This window comes from Oncorhynchus tshawytscha, linkage group LG24, assembly GCF_018296145.1.
Source record: "Oncorhynchus tshawytscha isolate Ot180627B linkage group LG24, Otsh_v2.0, whole genome shotgun sequence".
Lineage (NCBI taxonomy): Eukaryota > Metazoa > Chordata > Actinopteri > Salmoniformes > Salmonidae > Oncorhynchus > Oncorhynchus tshawytscha.
In genome coordinates, this window is record NC_056452.1 from 14,131,579 (window position 1) to 14,146,341 (window position 14,763).

Genomic DNA, 14,763 nt, shown 5'->3' on the forward strand with positions numbered 1-14,763 from the left:
ACATTGCCCTGTGTACGGTGCCGTCTTTCAGATGAGACGTTAAACGGGTGTCCGGACTCTCTGTGGTCACTAAAGATCCCATGGCACTTATCGTAAGAGTAGAGGTGTTAACTCTGGTGTCCTGGCTAAATTCCCAATCTGGCCATCATGGCCACCTAATCATCCCCAGCTTCCAATTGGCTCATTCATCCCTCCTCTCCTCTGTGACTATTCTCCAGGTTGTTGCTGTGAATTAGAATGTGTTCTCAAATCAACTTACCTGGTTAAATAAGGGTTTTAAAAAAAACAAAAAACTTACTGAGTGGTTGTTTACAGGAAGCTGTCAGGCGCGAGTCTCGTTGATGATAAATAAACAGGGAAGTGTCCTCCCTAATGATGGCGTACACCCGGCGATGGTGTGTATCGAATGAAAGATTGAATGCGCCTCTCAAGGGCCTTTCCAACATGAAGCATCACTCCACTGCTGTTTTTTTAATTTAAAAACATTTTTTTACAACCCCCCTCCTTATTTATCTTAGATGTCCACATTGGTTTCTAGAAGGGGGAAAATGAACACATTCATCACTGCAGGATGTCGATAGAGAGAGCGTTGGTAATATGAATGCAGAGAATGTGATAACAGATGAATAGACTGCCACACAACAGTCCGAGAGAAGTGCTTGCTATTGTGCTTACATTTAAAATGGAGTAGTTTGTTTTGGTTTTCAACGGTCTTTCTTTTGAAATGAGTGGGTTAGATAAGCAAGTCCTCGAAATTGTGTCGTGTAGTCTATAGCTGAGTCGAGGGTCAATTCAGGAATGTCAGTCAATTCAGGAATTTAACTCTACTCTTAATAATGGATTCCATGTGTCATTCAACTGAGAATGGAATTGACTCCAGCTGCCGATACTGTCACAATGCAACGTGTGCTCCGTTTTCTATTCTATTTTATGTACATTTCTTTCCGCTCTCATCGTTTCTCTCTCCTCTCTCTGTTCTATGCGTGTAGAGCTGATTGTGTCAGGGGACCAGAGGTGTATTGTTTTCCTATAGCAGTTTTATTCCTGCGTTAGTTGTCTTTTTCTCTGGTTCTTTCCAGACTTCTCATGCTGCGATCATAGAAACCCCTATATTAATATGCTGGGGGTGTTGAGTGGCTTAGGGAGTGCTTGAGGTTCTCCACAGTTTCCCAACGGTTCATTTTCAGTGTTACGATAAGAAATCAAGGATCTATTTAAACTATATCTGTTTTTTTTAGTTGTCTCTGCCTTTGACCTACTTTAATTCTATACTTAGCTGTGCTTTAACCAAGCCTCTATCAATGCGAGGAAGTGTATTTACAGTGTATTTACAGTGTATTTACAGTGTATTTACAGTGTATTTACTACAACAACGCTGCCAAAAGCTCAATGAATAGCCCATCTTCATATAAATGGACCCAATCTCTGTCCCATTCCAGTAACATGCACCAAAATCAGTGGGCTCATCAGATGCAAGATTTGTCGAGCTGTCTTTTCTAAAACTGGCGTTTAACCCCTTTATCTTTGGGGGGTTGAAGAGATCTCCGTCTACTTGGGAGGGAGCCCCCTCCCCACTGATCAATGGGCAAGGGGGTGAGTGTGTTGGTCTGCCTGAGAGGGGGTCTGTTTAATGTTTAGTTTTTCAACAGACCTAGTAAAGTTGTAATGTGGCTGCGGCGCTGCAGCCTCGGAGCTGGGAGGCTCCGACAACCTCGACCCCGGCATCATTTGTTTGGACGAGGACCCGTCAGCGCCTGTCGCGCGGCCCATGATGAAGTGTCACCCGGTAATTGTCCTGCGAAGCATCCACATCTCCACGGGGCTGGGAGGAGGGAGGGAGGGAGGGAGTTGTGGGGGGAGCTGACGGGGAGAGAAATGATCCCCTGGTCTCCCCCTGGTCTCTCTCAGCTGCACGTTTTTAGGGGGATGCCAAGTGATTCCAGTTTTACCAGTGAGTCCTAAGGAGTTGGGTCTGTTCAGTTGTTTCAGCAGAACAAAGCATGTGTGTTGCGTGTGATTACTGTATTTGTGTGAAAGCTTATCGTAACCTACGGTAATAGGCTACAGAGCCTGTGTTTAATCACAGCAGATCCGTACAAACCCCATACACACATTTCCATCTTACCATCATCTACCATAATTTTCTCTTTCCGCCCTTTGTGCTTGCATTGCTTGCCATACATACGGCACTTAGACTTCAAACCATATTTTTGTCCTATTCCACAGAAAAAAATTAAACTACTCTGCTATCTGTCTGGGAAAAAAACGTATTTGTAAGGCCGGCACAGTTAGTAAACAGATTTAGCGGCTATCGATCGTGACATGTCTCTCTATGTAATGAAAGGCTTTTACATGACTCGCGTGGCTATTTATAGGCCGATCCATAACGTTGGGTGTACAGTGGGGCCTAATGTGCCTTTCTCTGGCGGCTGCTGCATAAATTGTCAGTGGGAGCATTAAATCAGAACTACTGCAGTAAATGGCGGGCCCTGTGATGGAGGACAGGAAGGAGGAGAGGGAGGAGGTCAAGGAGAGGGAGGAGGTCAAGGAGAGGGAAGAAGGTGAGAGGAGGAGGGAAATGGAAGGAGGGATGAGAGTAGAAAGAAGCGGGAGGGAGGAGAGATCAGTCCATGGAAGGAAGAGGAGAACGGTAGTACAGTAGTAGTAGAGAGCCATGGTGGGGCATTAAGAGGATAAAACAGGTAGAGGCTTGAGATTTAAGAGGAGGAAAAACAGCTGAATTCATTGTGGACCATTGCAAAAAAGAAATGTCCTTTTCACTGTCAACTGCGTTTTATTTTCAGCAAACTTAACATGTGTAAATATTTGCATGAACATAACAAGATTCAACAACAGACATAAACTGAACAAGTTCCACAGACATGTGACTAACAGAAATGGAATAATGTGTCCCTGAACAAAGGGGGGGGGTTAAAATCAAAAGTCCGTGTCTGGTGTGGCCACCAGCTGCCTTAAGTACTGCAGTGCATCTCCTCCTCATGAATTGCACCATATTTGCCAGTTCTTGCTGTGAGATGTTACCCCACTCTTCCACCAAAGCACCTGCAAGTTCCCGGACATTTCTGGGGGGAATTGGCCCCAACCCTCACCCTCCGATCCGTCAGGTCCCAGACGTGCTCAATGGGATTGAGATCCGGGCTCATCGCTGGCCATGGCAGAACACTGACATTCCTGTCTTGCAGGAAATCATGCACAGAACGAGCAGTATGGCTGGTGGCATTGTCATGCTAGAGGGTCATGTCAGGATGAGCCTGCAGGAAGGGTACCACATGAGGGAGGAGGATGTCTTCCCTGTAACGCACAGCGTTGAGATTGCCTGCAATGACAACAAGCTCAGTCCGATGATGCTGTGACCCACCGCCCCAGACCATGACGGACCCTCCACCTCCAAATCGATCCTGCTCCAGAGTACAGGCCTCGGTGTAATGCTCATTCCTTCGACGATAAACGCGAATCCGACGATCACCCCTGGTGAGACAAATCCGCGACTCATCAGTGAAGAGCAGTTTTTGCCAGTCCTGTCTGGTCCAGCAACGGTGGGTTTGTGCCCATAGGCGACGTTGTTGCCTGTGATGTCTGGTGAGGACCTGCCTTACAACAGGCTACAAGTCCTCAGTCCAGCCTCTGTCAGCCTATTGCGTACAGTCTGAGCACTGATGGAAGGACTGTGCTTTCCTGGTGTAACTCGGGCAGTTGTTGTTGCCATCCTGTACCTGTCCCGCAGGTGTGATGTTTGGCTGTACCGATCCTATGCAGGTGTTGTTACACATGGTCTGCCACTGCGAGGACAATCAGCTGTCTGTCCTGTCTCCCTGTAGCGCTGTCTTAGGCGTCTCACAGTACAGACATTGCAGATGTGGCCAGGGCAATAAATTGCAGTCCTCATGCCTCCTTGCAGCATGCCTAAGGCACGTTCACGCAGATGAGCAGGGACCCTGGGCATCTTTCTTTTGGTGTTAGTGTCTTAACGACCCGTTCCACAGGTGCATGTTCATTAATTGTTTATGGCTCATTGAACAAGCATTGGGAAATAGTGTTGGAATCCCTTTACAATGAAGATCTGTGAAGGTATTTGGATTTTTACAAACTATCTTTGAAAGACGGGGAGCTGAAAAAGGGACGTTTCTTTTTTTGCTGTGTTTATATTAGTTTCTATGGTTGCAGTGCAGCAGTGTGGCCCTGGCAGTGCCTCTCTCGAAATGCGGAGAAGGCCTCCCTTTAATTGAGGAGAAGGCCTCCCTTTAATTGAGGAGAAGGCCTCCCTTTAATTGAGGAGAAGGCCTCCCTTTAATGGGCTAGCCGGGGGCTCTCTCCTTTTCTTTTTCTCTCTCTTTCTTGCTGTTCCTCTCTCTCGCTGCAGCTCCCCACTGGGTTTGCAGCATTAACACTGACACACAGGGAGAAGAGAAGTAATAACGCAGGCCAAATTACCACCAAAATGCGCGCGCACACACACACACACACACACACAGCCAAGATGATGATGAATATCTCTGCTGATTAGTTAGCTTAGCAGAGGAGGGAGGGAGGTGCTCAGGCAGAAATTGGGGTGCAGATTATGTTGAGGATAACTATCTTCAGACGCTGCTTGACAGTTGAAACTAAGGAGGGGTTACTACTTCAGTTTGGGGCTTGCCTGAATAGAAAAGTTGCTGTTTGGGGAGATGGGCAAGTAGGGGGCACTCATCCCCATGGACCAATGAAGCTTTACACCTGGGCCCGTATTAGCTTCTCAGTGTAAGAGTGCTGATCTAGGATCAGATAAGCCTTTTGGCTCATAATGAAAACGCATCCTAGATCTGCAGTCCTGCCCTGAGACTCTTTTTGAGTACGGAGCCCTGATGGGTTCATGGGACCATCTCCCACAGTTTTCACAGGACAAAGAGCCTCTATTGTCCAAGATGGTGGTTTTAATTAACACCATCAAGACCCTCTTCATTAGAGGAAGTCCTCTTCAGTGGAAGGAAGCTGAGCCCCCTATTAGCCCCAGATGGTTATATACAATGGGGGCTATTGCTAGCTAGGCTCTAGACTAGAAGCTAGGCAAATGGAAAAAGGGTGTCTTTAATTGTGCCTTGGATGGGATCCTCTCCTCCAACACTGCTCCCAGGGCTCCCAGCTGCTCTGACGCGGCTGGATAACTGGCTCCTGAAAGGTTCCTCGAGCCAGAGCTAAGAGACAAAACGGGTATTGGTTCAGAGGGCCTCCGCTAGCCCGGCGGTGCTCGCTAGCGCAATAAACGAGCCGTGGATGAGCCAATTTCCTCTGGCACGGCACCCCTCCGAGGAGTTTGCCGAGTCAACAAGAACCACCTGGGCCGTACAGTGATTGGCCCTGGCAGTGCGGCATAGCGTTCTACTCGTCAAAGTTTACTGAGGTATTGTTGAACCCAATTTGGTGGTTTGACTGAGGAATAATGTTTACTGTAAGAGAACGTTTGGAGGTTTGTCTCAGAAACCCAAAGACCAATGTTATTGTTCCCCTGGTGGTGTGGACAGTATGCTAAGTGAGCTACATCAACGGGGATTCAACCATCTGTAAAATCAATGTTTTTTTCACCCATCTGATCTTCATTGGGCTCTTTGGCCTGTTTTGAGGCTTCAGTTCAGCATTGTGTTGCTTGTTGTTTGGACAGAATTAGACTAGTTGGATTAATTGAGTCTGGCATGTATTTTACTGTGTTTGTCAAATTTTCTCTGTGGTCAGGGGTCAGTGGTCAGCAGTGGCCTAAGGATCTAGGTCACTACGAAGAGTTGGGGACATGTCCGTGTGTGTGTGTGACCCTCCATTCCTCCTCTCCCCAGGGAGTATCATGGATGGATGACTCAAATCAAATTTTATTGGTCACATGCACATATTTAGCAGATGTTATTGTGGGTGTAGCGAAGTGCTTGTGTTCCTAGCTCCAACAGTGCAGTAATATCTAACCAATCTAAAAGTAAAATAATGGAATTAAGAAATGTATAAATATTAAATTGAGCCATGTCGGAGTGGCATTGACTAAAATACTGTAGAATAGAATACAGGATATACTGTATTTTATTCAGTGCCACTCCGGCTGCATGCTGGCTGGAGTACAAGTAGAGCTGATTGCATTTGATGATAGCAATACGTATCTTAGGGTGTGTGTGTGTGTGTCTGTCTGAGGAGGGGGGTGTATCGGTATCTGACCAGAGGCAGGCAGGCTCACACGAGGGGCCTTCACAGTTCACTGCCCAGGTCTGTTTCTGGCGGGCATATGTTCAGTGTGTCTGCTTTCCTGGCCCTCTTTGCCCACTGCCTAGCCCCCTCATCTCTCCATCTCCCTGCTCTTTATGGTTCTATCTTCCCTTCTACGTGTCCCTCCATCTCTCTCGCTCTTCATCCTCTCCTCTCCTCTATCTACCGCTCTCGCTCCATCACCCTGTGCTCCCTCTCTCATCTCTCTCGCTCTTCATCCTCTCCTCTATCTACCGCTCTCGCTCCATCACCCTGTGCTCCCTCTCTCCATCTCTCTCGCTCTTCATCCTCTCCTCTATCTACCGCTCTCGCTCCATCACCCTGTGCTCTCTCTCTCCATCTCTCTCGCTCTTCATCCTCTCCTCTATCTACCGCTCTCGCTCCATCACCCTGTGCTCCCTCTCTCCATCTCTCTCGCTCTTCATCCTCTCCTCTATCTACCGCTCTCGCTCCATCACCCTGTGCTCCCTCTCTCATCTCTCTCGCTCTTCATCCTCTCCTCTATCTACCGCTCTCGCTCCATCACCCTGTGCTCCCTCTCTCATCTCTCTCGCTCTTCATCCTCTCCTCTATCTACCGCTCTCGCTCCATCACCCTGTGCTCCCTCACTCCATCTCTCTCGCTCTTCATCCTCTCCTCTCCTCTATCTACCGCTCTCGCTCCATCACCCTGTGCTCCCTCTCTCCATCTCTCTCGCTCTTCATCCTCTCCTTTATCTACCGCTCTCGCTCCATCACCCTGTGCTCCCTCTCTCCATCTCTCTCGCTCTTCATCCTCTCTTTATCTACCGCTCTCGCTCCATCACCCTGTGCTCCCTCTCCCATCTCTCTCACTCTTCATCCTCTCTCTCTATCTACCGCTCTCGCTCCATCACCCTGTGCTCCCTCTCTCCATCTCTCTCGCTCTTCATCCTCTCCTTCTATCTACCACTCTCTCTCCATCTGTGCTTTGGTCACTCCTGTGCTCTTCATCCTCTCCATCTCTCTCGCTCCATCACCCTGTGCTCTCTCTCCATCTCTCTCATCTATCCACTCCTCTCTCCATCTCTCTTTGGTCATCACCTGTGCTCTCTCTCTCCATCTCTCTCGCTCTTCATCCTCTCCTCTCCTCTATCTACCTGTGCTCTCTCTCTCCATCTCTCTCGCTCTTCATCCTCTCCCTCTCTCCTCTATCTACCCACAACCTGTGCTCTCCATCTCTCTCGCTCTTCATCCTCTCCTCTCCTCTATCTACCGCTCTCTCTCCATCACCCTGTGCTCCCTCTCTCCATCTCTCTCGCTCTTCATCCTCTCCTCTCCTCTATCTACCGCTCTCTCTCCATCTCTCTTTGGTCAACCTGTGCTCTCTCTCTCCATCTCTCTCGCTCTTCATCCTCTCCTCTCCTCTATCTACCACTCTCTCTCCATCTCTCTTTGGTCACCCTGTGCTCCCTCTCTCCATCTCTCTTTGGTCACCCTGTGATCCCTCTCTCCATCTCTCTTTGGTCACCCTGTGCTCCCTCCATCACCCTTTGTGCTCCCTCTCTCCATCTCTCTTTGGTCACCCTGCTCCCTTCATCTCTCTTTGGTCACCCTGTCTCCGCTCTCTCCATCTCTCTTTGGTCACCCTGTGCTCCCTCTCTCCATCTCTCTTTGGTCACCCTGTGCTCCCCCTCTCTCCATCTCTCTTTGGTCACCCTGTGCTCCTCTCTCCATCTCTCTTTGGTCACCCTGTGCTCCCTCTCTCCATCTCTCTTTGGTCACCCTGTGCTCCCTCTCTCCATCTCTCTTTGGTCACCCTGTGCTCCCTCTCTCCATCTCTCTTTGGTCACCCTGTGCTCCCTCTCTCCATCTCTCTTTGGTCACCCTGTGCTCCCTGAAGTCAAGTGTCCTCGTTGTTTGTCTCTCCAGCTGAAGAGGACCCCGATCTGCTCCTTGGCATTTGGCCCTCTAATTCTGTTGGCGGCCCATGAATACTCTTTAAATCCCAGCTTCATGAGAATCCCTCCATTGTTTCCCACCGAGTGAGTGAGTGAGTGAGAGAAGGGCGTTCGACGGTTATGCTGCTGAAGCCTCATAAAGAAACAAATCATAAAGAACTGAATGATAAAACAAGTATAACCTCCTCTTTTTATCTAAATCCTCCACTGCCAGGTTACATGCATCATATCTGGTCTGATCTTTCATTCATTGTGCTTTGTTGTGTTATCAGCAACGAGTGAACGTGTAGCTAGCCTATCAGAATGCCAAGTCAGTCATTAAGTATGCGTAGCTAGCCTATCAGAATGCCAAGTCAGTCATTAAGTATGCGTAGCTAGCCAATAGGAGTGCGTAGCTAGCCAATAAAAAGAAAATGAGCATCATTCCCAGAGCCAAAGGTTATAATGTGTCTACAGTGTGTTTGACAGCTGCCTCGGTTTTCAGCGGACAAACAAACCATCTAACTGATAACATTGAACAAATCACTTTCTAGTTCTGGCACATTACTGTTCTGCAGGGCTGCTGGGCTACCAATCAATCCAACTGGCCATGTCTTTATTTCAGATGCAGCACGATCGTTACCGTTGCTCTGTCTGTAGTGCCGATCGAGGCCTTTGTAGAACTGAGCGGTTTGATTTGACATGTGCAGAATCCAAAAATGCCCTCTCTAGTTGCAAACGGAAAACGGCCCACCGCCTGCACTCTTAGAGGCAGGAACAACCAGCCTGGTCAAGAGAGGAGGAAAAGGAGAAATGAAGGAGGGATGAATGGATGGACAGGAGGGGAAATATGAAACAGTGGAAGCTCTCTCTCTCTCACGCACACACACACACTCACTCTCTGTGTGTGTCTTTGTTCGGCGGCGGGCTCCTCTTGGCACGTAAATCATAATGGATATCATGAACCAGCTGGGCTGGTGGGGCCTGTCTGTCTGGTGGCTGTGGGGCTACTGCCATGACCTACCCTTTCTCTATCACACGCATCAGTTGATCACACACACGCAAGCATGCGCACACACACACAGACACATCAGTCAATCACTATGTATACACACACACACACACACACACACCCATATGTTTTCATGTCATACACACACACACTCACATCCATAGACATACTGTAGTAAGATAGGTTTACTCACACACACTTGTGCCAGACACACATTTAGTCGGGCCCTCCTCACCAGACACAATGGACATTAGTGGCTCAGCTTGCCTTCAGACGTGATGGGAGGGATGAAAAATGGAACTTATCCTGTTTTATCCTCCCCCTCTTTCCCTCTCACTCCACCCCATATCTGTCACTTGTTTGGAGGACACAGGCAGCTGTGGGTACAATACATGGGACTGCATCTCCTCTCCCTGTATTCAAGACTGGGCCTTTACGACATGGCTGAAGCCATGAGTCCATGGTCATATTCATTAGGTACAAAACGGAAGAAAATGGACCAAAACAGGCAGGGACAACATGAACTTGTACATTTAGGAAGTGTTTTCGCTACGGTGTACCCTAATGAATACTTAGTTGCAAGGCAAAACACATTGCCAGTGAGTGAAGGCTTTGTAGGGCTCTCCGCCTGTATCTCCGCCTGTATCCTATGAATTTAAAGCACTGCGTCCTAACGTTGTTACAGTAGCAACGTTTGTCAGTGTGAGTGACCATTAGGAAACCAAATTAAGTGTGGTATAGTGAGTGAGTAAGCTGTAATGTAATGGATTCCGTCATGGCTGACCCTCCCAGCTGAGCCAGACTCAAATGGCTGTCATTTGTGGGGGAGACTGCAAGGAGACCTGGGAGCCTAGGGGTAGGAGTGGTGGTGGTGGGGGGGACAGCTCCAGCCCTCCCTGACTAATACGGCTAATAAACTTCATTTAAGCTAATGTCCTTTTCCTTTTGTCCCTCTCTTTATGTCTCTCTTTTCCTTTTGTCCCTCTCTTTATGTCTCTCTCTCTCCCTCTCTCTGTCTTTTCCTTTTTTCCCCCACACGCTTCTTCTCTCTCTTTTACTCTCTCTTTTACTCCCTCTTTCTCTCACTATTGCTTGCTCTCTCAATTTTTTTCTGCGTAGTTTTCTCTCTCTCTCTCTCTCACAGAAGAGGGGTACCCAAGCTATCGAGGCCACCTGCCATCCACCCGGAAGCACAGTTGGCCGGTGAGTAGCCCACTCCATCAGTCTGAGCACTGTCATTAGAGCAGGGAAGAGGAGATCACCGGTAGGCAGGCGCACACACACACGCGCACGCACGCACGCACGCACGCACGCACACACACACACACACACACACACGAGAGAGTCGACTCCATCTTACCGTATCACTCATTATCACAAACACTGCACTGTGTCCTACTGGTAGTGAAAGCTACTCCTTAAGGGGAATGTTGTATACACTTGTGGTTAGTTTTGGATTGCTGTGCGTGTGACATGATTGCTGTGTGTGTGTGTGTGTGTGTGTGTGTGTACACTTACTCTCTCCCTATAGTTTCTGTGGTAGTGTGCTTTCACGCGGTCATTGGAGTGTGTGTACATGCACTGTCGGTGTTCATTTGAAGAGGAAGCTGTAGTCTCACTGTGGCGGAGGGTCAGATGGAAAATGGCATAGGTACGTGCCTGTTCTTTGTTTGAATGTCAACACTGTGGCGAGGACAAGCAAGCGCTTATATTTAGCAGCGCTTTGTTTCTGGTTCCTGCCGATCGCGTGTCACACGAGAGGACAGAATACATGCTCACCGTTTGTACAGGAAAATGGTACGCAGGTAGATTTAGATTTTCCACGTCCTTTTTGGATGTTGTGCCGATGTACGACAACTCTTAACGTGACCTGTGTTTGCCACCGTTGAACGCCAAGAGATTTGCTTTACATAATATACCAGTACACCTTGCCTCTGGCTTCCCCTTAAGTGGAATCATCTTCCCATTTGCCACAAGTCCGGACCCGTGAAGATCAACTTAGACCACAAGAACAAGCATTTTACAGGCAGGCCAATGTTAAGATAATCAGATGCATCTACGACTGAGAAATACGCCTGAGGTCGACATATCTCCTCTTCAAATTGAACTCGCATCGCGTATTAGATCCCGAGCAGTCTGGGCTCCATGGATCCTGTTGAGGCGCGATCATTTTGACATGTGAAAGGTTGAGACCGTTTCCGACTATTTTGTGCAGAAAACCTAATGATATCATCCCATTTGCAGCCGAAACCCCCCTGTTCCACAGGGATTTCTCTCTGCCCGTGGATGTTGTTGAAGCCTACTCCACGCCAGAAAAACACTGTGCTTCATGTCTCCGAGCTGAAAGCAGGAAGGGGGTAGGAGGGGAAAAGCCACATTTCATGACCATGAATTATAGATCACTGTGTTTCTTGTCGAACACATTTTAAGTGGAAATGTCCTCTCATTGCCTGTGTGTGTGTGTTTTGAAGTGGAGGCCGATTACTGCGTTGTCAGGACTACCAAGATTTCAATGAAATCCGGAAGAAAAAAGGTGCTGAGGTGTGAGCTTGTCTGTCCGTCTACAGGGCTCTGTCTGCCTGTCCGTCTACAGGGCTCTGTCTGCCTGTCCGTCTACAGGGCTCTGTCTGCCTGTCCGTCTACAGGGCTCTGTCTGCCTGGGCTCTGTCTGCCTGTCCGTCTACAGGGCTCTGTCTGCCTGTCCGTCTACAGGGCTCTGTCTGCCTGTCCGTCTACAGGGCTCTGTCTGCCTGTCCGTCTACAGGGCTCTGTCTGCCTGTCCGTCTACAGGGCTCTGTCTGCCTGTCCGTCTACAGGGCTCTGTCTGCCTGTCCGTCTACAGGGCTCTGTCTGCCTGTCCGTCTACAGGGCTCTGTCTGCCTGTCCGTCTACAGGGCTCTGTCTGCCTGTCCGTCTACAGGGCTCTGTCTGCCTGTCCGTCTACAGGGCTCTGTCTGCCTGTCCGTCTACAGGGCTCTGTCTGCCTGTCCGTCTACAGGGCTCTGTCTGCCAGTGTTAACCCACCCAGACGTGTCTGTATTATTTAATAACACAGCAATAACAATAAATCCTACAGGCTAATCACCCTCGGCTCTCGCCTCCAAACCCGGAGCGACGCAACATTACCCAGCGCTCCCTTCAATTAGGCCATTCATCACGGGTCTTATCTGGCCGTGGGTTTGATTGAGTGTGGCGAGGGGAGGCGTTGAGGCTGCGTTTCGACGTGATGGGGGCGGGGAGGGGGGCTGGGGGGTGTTGATGGTAATGGAATTGGGAATGGGGGTGGGGGGTAGAAGTACTCTCTAGAGGTGAGGGAGGGGGGTGAGGAGAAGGAGGTGAGGGAGCTGCGAGCCAGACTGAACCAGATCGACAGGAGTGTATAAATCAATCCAGATGATAGGCTCCTATCCCGCTACTCTGATTTGCTTGTCTGAGCCGGCATATTTTTCTCTTCTTCCCCCTGTTATGTGTGGGCTGGCTGGTAGACGAGGCCTCCCTCTTTTTCTCTCCCCCTGAAACAGATTTGTCTGGGGCCCCTGTCCAATCTCCAGCCGCGCTGGGTGTTGTGAGACAGGCGACACATTTTAATAACCAACTCGGAGGTGTAATTTAAGGGCCCGCGAGGAAGATTGGACTGATTTATGTGGGCCAGCCCTAATGGCAGCACAGATATGGCTCCCAGCCTAAATTGGTGGTAATGAAAGTTTTGTGCAAATGGAGGTTGGGAAAAGGCATCCTCGCCCAGTTGCTGGCTGTCCATCTCTATTTCTTTCTTCCCTTTCCCCCCATCTTATTTCTCTCTCGTTTGAGATCGATCTGTCTCTCTATTCCGCTCTGCCTCCCTCCTTACCTACTGTTTCTGACTACAGTGTATCTCTCCCTCTCTCTTCATCTGTCCCGCCCTTTCTCTCTCTCTCTCTGTCTCTCTCTCGCTCTGTCTCTGTGTGGAGATGTGGGGGGTTGGTGCAGATGGGTTGGGGGACGGGGGACGGGGGGCTTCTCCGGTGGTGTCGAGACAGATTCATCCATAACCACTGACAGATGGCTGTCTCCCTCTCCTTCTGTCCCTCCCTCCCTCCTTCTCTGGAATCACTTTCAGCAGGCCTGCAGCACTGACAGTCCTGCTTGAAATGCACCAGACCAGAGATATACATATTTGAAGCTGTCCACTATATCATCATGTCTACCTACCTGTGCTCATCCTATATTCACTTTGCATTTGCCGTATGTGTCAAGGAGATACAAAAGCTGCACATCTGGTTCAGACTCAGTTGTAGTAGACAATGAACCTAATATCGACGTGAACATGACACCCATATTTAGATTCCCTGGCAATTCCTCGAATGCTGAGAAGTGTGTGTGTGTGTGTGTGTGTGTGTGTCCAGACTGGTCCACGGCTTCCTCTGACCACCATCACAATGAGAAGGAAGAAGAGAGTGGGAGAGAAATAGTGAGTGGACCGAGATGGATAGAAACAGGCAGAAACAAGTGCAGGTTAGGAGGATATAGGAGTGAGTGAGAGCGCTCCCACGTGGGAGGGCGAAACCCCCACGAGAATAGATTGTCTGTACCGCCCCTCAATGCAACTGAACAAAGTCAAATGTAATTTGATTTGAATGCGCGCCTCCCAGGCCCAGCACTTCTGTCCTTTATCCCTCCTCCTACCACACACGCGTGCGTCTCTTGGACGACTAACAAAAATGTTTTCAGTGGCGGTGTTGGTCGCCTCCCCTCCTGTCCTCTGCCACGTTGAGTCAGGCACCGATCTGTGACTGAGAAGTCCGTTGGCGTTTTCTCTGAGGCGGTGGTGTGACACGCATAGTGCTAATTAGATCAAAAGGAGGATTTAGTTTTTCGAGCATTGTTTCAACCCTGTAATGAGACTGAAGAAGGCTGCACATATAGCCTATACTAGCTTGGAGTGCATATACAGTATAGAGGGCTCACACACAGATAAGAAAAAAAGTGTTGGAGGTAATACTGTGTGTGTGTGTGGGGAGTTATCGTTTCTACGAAGAACTCTGGAGTACAGAGAAAAACAAAGACATCACATAAGGCGCCAGAGCTCTGCCCACTCTCCCCCCTCCACCCTCCCTTCGACCAGGGCCCCCTATAAAGCCAATTTCCTAACTCAAGACATATTGCACAACAGCCATATCCTTCTGCAACATCCTGAGCAAATATGAACCAACAGTACAGTTCGTGCCACACCACAGTAGTTTCCTACTCTTCACCCAATCAATGAACAGCGTTGGGCGGTGCGACATTTGTTTCTTGTTTTTTTTCAGCCAACCGTGTAAATAGTATGACAATAACAACCCTAGTGACGCGGAGCTCCGTTGTCCCACTCTCCCGGGCCTGGACAGTGGTCGACACGACCTCGTAAATGAGTGTCGACCGCTTGTGAAGTTGACCTTGGCTGCCGTAGAGCCGTTGATTACTCCAGCAAGTCTGCGGCTGTCTCCCAAAACACTGCTCACATACACACACACACTGCTTGCTCAGTCCCCCAAAATGGCACTAAAATGCATTTTGGGCTAAGATCATACCACTAATTCAGCGTCTTCCCAAGGCCCTCTCTGAGCAAAGCTGTTCTGGCTGTTCTGTCCTAGAT

At 49.1% G+C, this 14,763-nt stretch overlaps 1 protein-coding gene across 4 annotated transcripts in view; it reads left to right on the forward strand.

The window, feature by feature from the left end:
• Positions 1–14,763, forward strand: part of raraa (retinoic acid receptor, alpha a) — a 220,219-nt gene that overhangs the window by 42,201 nt on the left and 163,255 nt on the right. For 3 of the 4 annotated variants that reach the window (XM_024386750.2, XM_024386751.2, XM_042305348.1), the window contains exon 2: positions 10,269–10,352. The exons of the other annotated variant lie outside the window; for it this stretch is intronic. The gene's annotated coding sequence lies outside the window, so the exon portion shown is untranslated. The remainder of the gene's footprint in view (positions 1–10,268; positions 10,353–14,763) is intronic. 4 annotated transcript variants of the gene reach the window in all.